This window comes from Amia ocellicauda, chromosome 13 (assembly GCF_036373705.1).
Source record: "Amia ocellicauda isolate fAmiCal2 chromosome 13, fAmiCal2.hap1, whole genome shotgun sequence".
Taxonomy (NCBI): domain Eukaryota; kingdom Metazoa; phylum Chordata; class Actinopteri; order Amiiformes; family Amiidae; genus Amia; species Amia ocellicauda.
This window is the reverse complement of record NC_089862.1, coordinates 3,289,153-3,297,001: the sequence shown is the minus strand read 5'-3', so window position 1 is coordinate 3,297,001 and position 7,849 is coordinate 3,289,153. Positions and strand designations below refer to the sequence as shown.

Genomic DNA, 7,849 nt, shown 5'->3' with positions numbered 1-7,849 from the left:
CCCTGATACCCAGAATAACAGGGTCTGAGAAGAACCAGTTTTCACCAGCAATTTGGGCTTGATGGATCATACAATCCCCCTTTATATTAAACACTACTTATGCCTTACAATTTCCCCAGTTTAACCATATATGGGTATCCTGAGCAGTTGTCAGGCAGGAACCGAGCTTCCACTCATCCAGACATGTGGGACAGACATGTGGGCCTGCTATCTTTCTCTCCTGTCTGATGTGAAGTCCAGGCACTTTAATGCACAATGTTTCTGAGACTGTTCAAGAGGCAATCTCCAGTGGACATCTTCCGTGCAGCTGCTCATAATAAATTCCAGCTCTCTCTGGATCACTGGGACTCTTCACATGATTTACACACACTTCAATAATAATGACAAAAAGTACATCTTATTTAAAGTGCAAAGAGTTTTAATAGAATGCAAACAATTAGTCATATTAATAATTAATCAATTATATAGTTGATTAACCAAAAAACCTTTTGGTCCAAAGTATGATGGGGGTTCTTGATGTTGTTTCCTGTCCATAAACCTCCATTTGCCTCCATTGGTACATTGCTGCCATGGTTAGTAACAGTAGGCCAGATGCTGAGCAGTGCCCCAGTAGCCCTGTCCTCTCTGAGGCCCAGCCGGCGCCCACTGTCCCTGGTGAAATGGCCAGCCTTGCCATGCCTGGCACTGGTATCCATACTGTGGCTGGGGGATGCACTATGTACAGAACACATTTATTCCTGGGCAGCTGCTGCCATGCTGGAACAGGCTGGCACACGAAATCAGGCGCCTGCAAAACAGTTTATATATTTTATTGCTCAACTGTCATAAATTGTAGAATACATGATCTCAATAAAAGCTCAGACATTTATCACACAGGGCAAGCCAGCTAAGCGATGAAATGATCCATAACCCGATTTAGTGAACCATGTGCATTTTCACAATTGCTGGCGCTCTGTGCCACGATCAGCCGTGTTCAGCCGGCATTAATGACACGGGCCACTTGTCTAGAAAACAGACAGTGCAGGGGCTTCTGTAGGCTTTCACAATTATCCAAGGAGATCTGTGAGATGTCAAGCACTTGTTTAACAGTGTACATGTTGTAAAACATCTAGTTCACTGTCTTGTAGCAAAAGGAAAGAAAGCTGTATCCAAAATACTAATAAACTGATATGAATATACTTTTTTAAGCTTCTGAAAAAGTAGTTAATTGTCAACTTTTCTTGCTTTAATTCTGTGCTCTCGATATTATCGCTGGATCCAGAGGACTGGTGACAGTGCTGGCTCAGTACCTGGTACACTGTGCTGAAGGGGTGGCAGGGGGGGGCCTGCTGGGTATCCCGGGTGCTGCTCTCTTCATCCGAGGAGGAGCCCGAGTTGTAGTCTGAGGTCACCTTCTCTGTGGCGCTCGTCACTTCCTTAGTTATGTCCTCTATATTGTCATCGCCGCTGCTGGGGAAACTCTCCACTTTAAAAGTGTCGTTGTCCTTACCATACCTGGAGACATAAAATAAAACGGTTCAAAATGGCAGGTTCAGAATGGTTTCTCGTCACTGGAAATCAGGGTGTGTGCCCTGCGCTGAAACCAAACACAAGAAAGGATGAGAGCGAAAAGGAAGAAAGGGAAATAAGGAGAGAGAAATGCTCACCTGCACCACACCTCTCCAGGTTCAACCCATAGTGAGCGCCAATGGCAGGCCTAGCTCGCAGTACAGCACCCTGCTCTCCTCACAGGCCCGGCGCAGCTCTGGGTCTTCCCACTAAAACCTGTTCACATGGATACACCTGGGGGAGAGACAGCCCGCCCTCAGGAAAGTGTCTTTATCTCTTGTGAGGAACACTACAGCTGCAGGACAGGGATGTGAACCCCAACATCTATGTGGTCATGAGGACCATACAGGACAGCTCTGAAAAGCATGATGATAATAGCTGAAATATGGTAAAGAAATATAAAACATTGACAGTGCTTATAGAAAGCTGGAAAACGTATTTAGGCCATTCCACTAATTGTGTGGCTTGTTAAGGTCACTATGTGCATCTGAATTAATTTAGGATTGCCACACCAAAGGGACTGAATACTTACTACAACTTTTTACTTAATATGAATTCTCTATATTTGTGTTCTTACTTTGAATGTGTGTGGTAGGTTGTCTATATAACATGAATTCCTGCTTCAAAGTATCATGACTCCAAGCTTTGAAGAAACAACATTTGAGAGAGAGAATTTCAAAACGTAATTTAAGATCAAACTAAATTATAGTTTTTCCCCAAAGCAAAGAAAATATAGTAGCCCAAGTATTTTTTTCTTCTGAAGCATATTCATATTTTAATTTGAATGTTAAATAAATGACAACACAGGAATGAGAAGGAAAGCATCACTGATGAAAATAAATATTTGTAGCTAGAGACAAAATGTTTAATAGCAAATATTTGATCTCTGTAATATGATGGCAAATGTTTCAGTTCTGCAAGCACTGGCCCATGAATACACAGTCCTGGTGCTAGGCATGTAATCTACAGACCGCTGGAGTGTACATCTGAGCGAATGTGATTGCCGGGGGAAGGCTGACATGCTATCATGGCAATCGAAAGTCCTCAAGATAGCCCAGCAGACAAAGAAATTCATTTCTACTTATCAAAGGGAATTCAAGCAGACAAATAATTTAATTATCCTATTCATAGGCTTTTGGTTTCAACATACAGCATTTAGTGAATATTACATTTTACAGAAATGGTAAAAAAAAAAAACTGTAATTCTCCTGAGAAGTGTCTTTCACCACAGGTTGTGTGTGCCTGTCAGTGTATGTTTTTGTGTGTGTGTGCGTGTGCGTCTCTGTCCGCCTGTGTCAGTGATGTACCTGTACGCCTGGCCCTTGACAGGGTTGTCAGGATACCAGTGCCCTCTGAACTTCTCCTGCAAAGCTGTTGTCAGTTGCTCTGCAAACTCTTCCACCTTTTTCTTCTCAACCTTCCTCATCAGCTTAGAAAGGAATAGCACAGCGGATGCAATTTCTTTCTTCATCTTCCACTATAACTAGCCTAAAGTCAAACTGCTGCAGGAAGAAGGGGGAGAAAAGGAAGCAGGAGGTTAGCACCCCTTCACACAACAGCAAGGTTCGCTCCCTTTGTCCTGTCTGTGCAGATCCTGGGGCTGCAGGTTCAGCACCCCCATGTACATGTACCATGTTGTGCCCAAAGCCCATGTTGACGCAAAGATTAATGACAACCGCACCCCAAAGCACCAGTCAGTACTCACTAATAATACAAAAGTTCAGAAAACAGTTCACTGATAACGAGGCGCCTTTATCATTTAGTATGAAGTATACAGGAAGTCCAGGGGCGTCTACTTCAGATTTATGTATAAAGACAGTTTATTTGTGAATACATGTTGGATTCGGTTCTATTGCTACTTCTATTCCACATGGCATCTGTCTTACATCTGGAAATAAGTTAATCTTCCTTGAAACGGATGAGCCACACAACGATCAAACCGCTTTTCAAAAGGCAGGGGCAGGAGTTCTGCGTGCCATGCCAGTGTTTTCATAGGGTGATTGGTGGTGTACTCACACAGCCCACATATGAACTCCTCCGTCAACAGACTGATCGTGCATTGAACTCTCCCAAATGGGCTGCCGAGAACTGTGACGCATAAAATCAGCGCATCACTGTGTGTTGATCAAAAGGGCTGCCTTTGTAATCCTACAACTACCTCCTGACACTTATTTGCCTTCCTGACTGTGGTGTGGCAGGCCAATGTAGCGTAAGGTACACTTATAAATTTCAGTTAAAGAAGTGAATTTAAGTATCACCTTATCAAGAATCCTAGAATCTTGTAGAACAGACAGGACAAAGGGAGTGAACCTTGCTGTTGTGTGAAGGGGTGCTAACCTCCTGCTTGCTTTTCTCCCCTTTCTCCCTGCAGCAGTTTGACTTTAGGCTGGTTATAGTGGAAGATGAAGAAAGAAATTGCATCCGCTGTGCTATTGGCCAAAATGGTTTAATAGAAGTATGCAAAAAAAATGCCTGCATATCTACAGATAATTAGATAATAGAGTCACACTGGGGTTACTGCATAGGTAACCATAAAGACACACTGTTCAATACTGGGGCTTCTACATAGGTAACCATAGAGACACACTCTTTTATACTGTGGATACCAAATAGGTAATGTTCAAGTAAAGCTAGAAATTCCTCTCTCACAAATGTTTTACTTTGTGTATTCTTAAAGTCAAGCCAAGGGTCAGGCTAGAAGGTAGTTTGATCTCTGTTTGTTATTTACAAAGACCATCTTGGAGACAATGTCAAACAGTATGATTTAAGTGTCTGCTTCCTAATCCATGTATTGACCTATGAACTATTACCTATAATGATATATATTCTGCTTAGCTAGCTTTTAAGATAACATAGTAATCTTCTTGATTCACTGTTCCTCTCCACGCTGCGTATAATAAAGGCATTGCAACGGATGCTCCAACCTGATTGAAGACCAGAGTTTATTCCACATTACCTGGCGTACACAGACAGGATCGCTAACCCTGATGGAGAGGACCGGAGTGGGCCAGACCAGTGACCAGCAAAGCTGCGCCAGCAAAATAAGGTAAGGGAGCCTTTTAAATTCCCTACTGCTGTGCTTTGCTATCACTTGTCTGCTCGCCTGGCCCTCTGACGATCAGGAAACGCGATCCATTGTTTAAATTAAAGTTGTTGCTTGCCTTATACCAAGTACTTGAGGCAGGAATTATTTTCCTGTTTTGTTTCTCCAAGCTTGACTGTTTTCTCACTTGTAAAGAAACAGTTTTTTAGGGTACCACAGACCTGACTGTTTTATTGTTTGTTAAGAAACAGGACTGTGTTTTCCTGTTTGGGGTTCCTGCAGACAAAAGTTCGGCGTTGTGTTTGTAAACTGCAGTGTAGGTTTGACCTACTAAGAAAAAAAAAGGGGAAAAAAAAGGTGCAGAATATTGTTTAACATCTGATACACCGGTGATAATATAAAAAGCATGTGTTTATAGAAACATGAATAGTATGGTAAATGGAGTAAGAAAGTAATTCCATTATATATAGGACTTATTGTTAGTGTTAGAGAAAGAAAATGTTGTATAGCGCATACAAAAGGGATGGAGACAAAACAAAATATATAGAATATGTTGAGCTGCACAGAGATCTTAAGAAAGGGATCAGGAAAGCAAAGAGGAAAATAGAAAGAAACATAGCTCTTGGAGCTAAAACTAATGCAAAGAGCTTTTTTCAATATTACAACAGCAAGAGGTCAATAAAGGAGAAAGTTAAACAGCTAAAGGGCAAAAATTGAAGTATCTTGGAAAATGAACAAGATGTGGCAAATTTTCTAAATGAGTATTTCACAGAGGTTTTTACAAAAGAAAAGACAGATAACATGCCACAGGTTAACAATCATTCCAGGAAAATCCTAAGAGAGATCAGGATAAATGAGGAGGAGGTACTAAAGGGATTAGCAGAATTAAAAACAAACAAATCACCTGGGCCAGATGGTATATTTCAAACAGTACTTAGGGAATTAGGGAAATTATTTATAGGCCGCTAACTCAAATATTCCAAATGACACTTAGAACAGGGGATGTGCCAACTGACTGGAAGACGGCAAATGTCATACCAGTCCACAAGAAAGGGAACAAAACTGAGCCAGGAAATTACACCTCACCTGCATCACTTGTAAAATGTTGGAAAAAATTATTAGACAGAAAATAGAGCAGCATCTTAATGAAAACCATATTCTTGGAGATAGTCAACATGGGTTTAGACGAGGCAGATCATGTCTTACTAATTTATTTGAATTTTTTGAACATGCAACTGCAGCTGTAGATCAGGTGAAAGCATATGATATGATATAACTTAGATTTAAAAAAAGCTTTTGATAAGGTTCCACACCAAAGACTGATCCTCAAATTGGAAACTGTAGGCATTCAGGGTAATGTAAGTAGATGGATTATGAACTGGTTGATGTATAGGAAACAGAGGGTGTCGATTAGAGGAGTTGCTTCTAACTGGAGTGAGGTTGTTAGTGGAATTCCACAGGGATCAGTACTAGGGCCTTTGCTTTTTCTAATTTATATTAATGATCTGGACTCTGGGATAGATAGCAAACTTGTCAAATTTGCTGATGATACTAAAATAGGTGGCTCAGCAGATACAGTCTCGGCAGCACAGGCTATTCAAAGGGACTTAGATAATAATCAGTTGTGGGCCGACACCTGGCAGATGAAATTCAATGTGGACAAGTGCAAGGTAATACATGCAGGTAACAAAAATGTCCATTATAATTACACTATGGGAGGAATAGAACTAGATTAAGTATCGCATCAGAAAGACATAGGAGTCTATGTGGACTCCTCACTTTCTCCATCCAAACAGTGTGGGGAAGCAATAAAAAAAGTCAAACAGGATGTTAGTGTATATTGTCAAAAGTGTAGAATTTAAAACAAGGGAAGTAATGTTCAGACTGTACAATGCACTAGTTAGACCTCATCTGGAATACTGTGTACAGTTCTGGGCACCACACTTCAAGAAGGATATTGCTGCTCTAGAGGCAGTTCAGAGGAGAGCAACCAGACTTATTCCAGGTCTGAAGGGAATGTCCTCCTCGGAGAGACTGAGGGAACTGAACCTTTTCACCCTGGAACAGAGGAGACTACGTGGGGACTTGATCCAAGTCTTCAAAATCATGAAAGGCATCGACCACATCAAACCAGAGGAGCCTTTCCAGATCAGCAGGGACATGCGCACCTGGGGACACAAATGGAAATTGGGCTTCAAGGCATTCAAAACGGAAAACAGGAGACACTTCTTTACACAGAGAGTAGTCACAATCTGGAACAAACTCCCCAACAATGTGGTTGATGTTGAAAATTTGGGAACATTTAAAAACAGGCTGGATAGGATCCTTGGATCACTTAGTTATTAATGGACACCAAATGAGCACGATGGATTGAATGGCCTCCTCTCGTTTGTAAGCTTTCTCATGTTTTTTATTATGTTTCTTATAAGTAACTATAGAGACACACTGTTCTATACTGGGGATACTACATAGGTAACCATAGAGACACACTATTCTATACTGGGACTAGGTAACCATGGAGACACACTGGTCTATACTGGGGCTTCTACATAGGTAACCATGGAGACACACTTTCCTATACTGGAACTAGGTAGCCATAGAGACTCAGTGTTCTATACTGGGGCTCCTACATAGGCAACTATAGACACATACTGTTCTATACTGGCCTACTACATAGGTAACCATAGAGACACTTTTCTATACTGGGGTTACTACATAGGTAACCATAGAGACACACTGTTGTATACTGGGACCAGGCAACCTTAGTGACACACTGTTCTATATTGGGCCTACTACATAGGTAACCATACTAACACAGCTGGGTCTACTATGTTGCTAACCATAGAGACACACTGTTCTATACTGGGACCAGGTAACCATAGAGACACAGTGTTCTGTACTGGGGTTACTACATCAGTAACCATAGAGACACACTGATCTTTACTGGGACCAGGTAACTGAAGAACCCAGTCTTGATACACAGAAGATAAATATATTTATTTCACATGCCAGGCCTGAGAGGCCCTGACATGGAAGCTCTCCACCTGAGCAGAGTTTCTCTCTGAACAGCAGAAGTTAATAGCTTTTATACAAACTATGACATGTGGTTCTGTAGGCAGGGTCCAGTAACAGGTTTCCCAAAGTGTTGTCTTGAGGTCAGGTCTCTGACCCTTGTAATCTTCCTGGGGAGGGGGGTCATCATGGAAGCAGGTGCTTTCCTGTTATGAAATACAAACTGCCCAATCTCACAGTTTTCTT

At 41.6% G+C, this 7,849-nt stretch overlaps 1 pseudogene; it reads right to left on the bottom strand.

The window, feature by feature from the left end:
* Positions 1 to 472: 472 nt before the first annotated feature.
* Positions 473 to 3,019, bottom strand: LOC136766972 (protein BTG3-like; annotated as a pseudogene).
* Between the last annotated feature and the right edge of the window lie 4,830 nt (positions 3,020 to 7,849).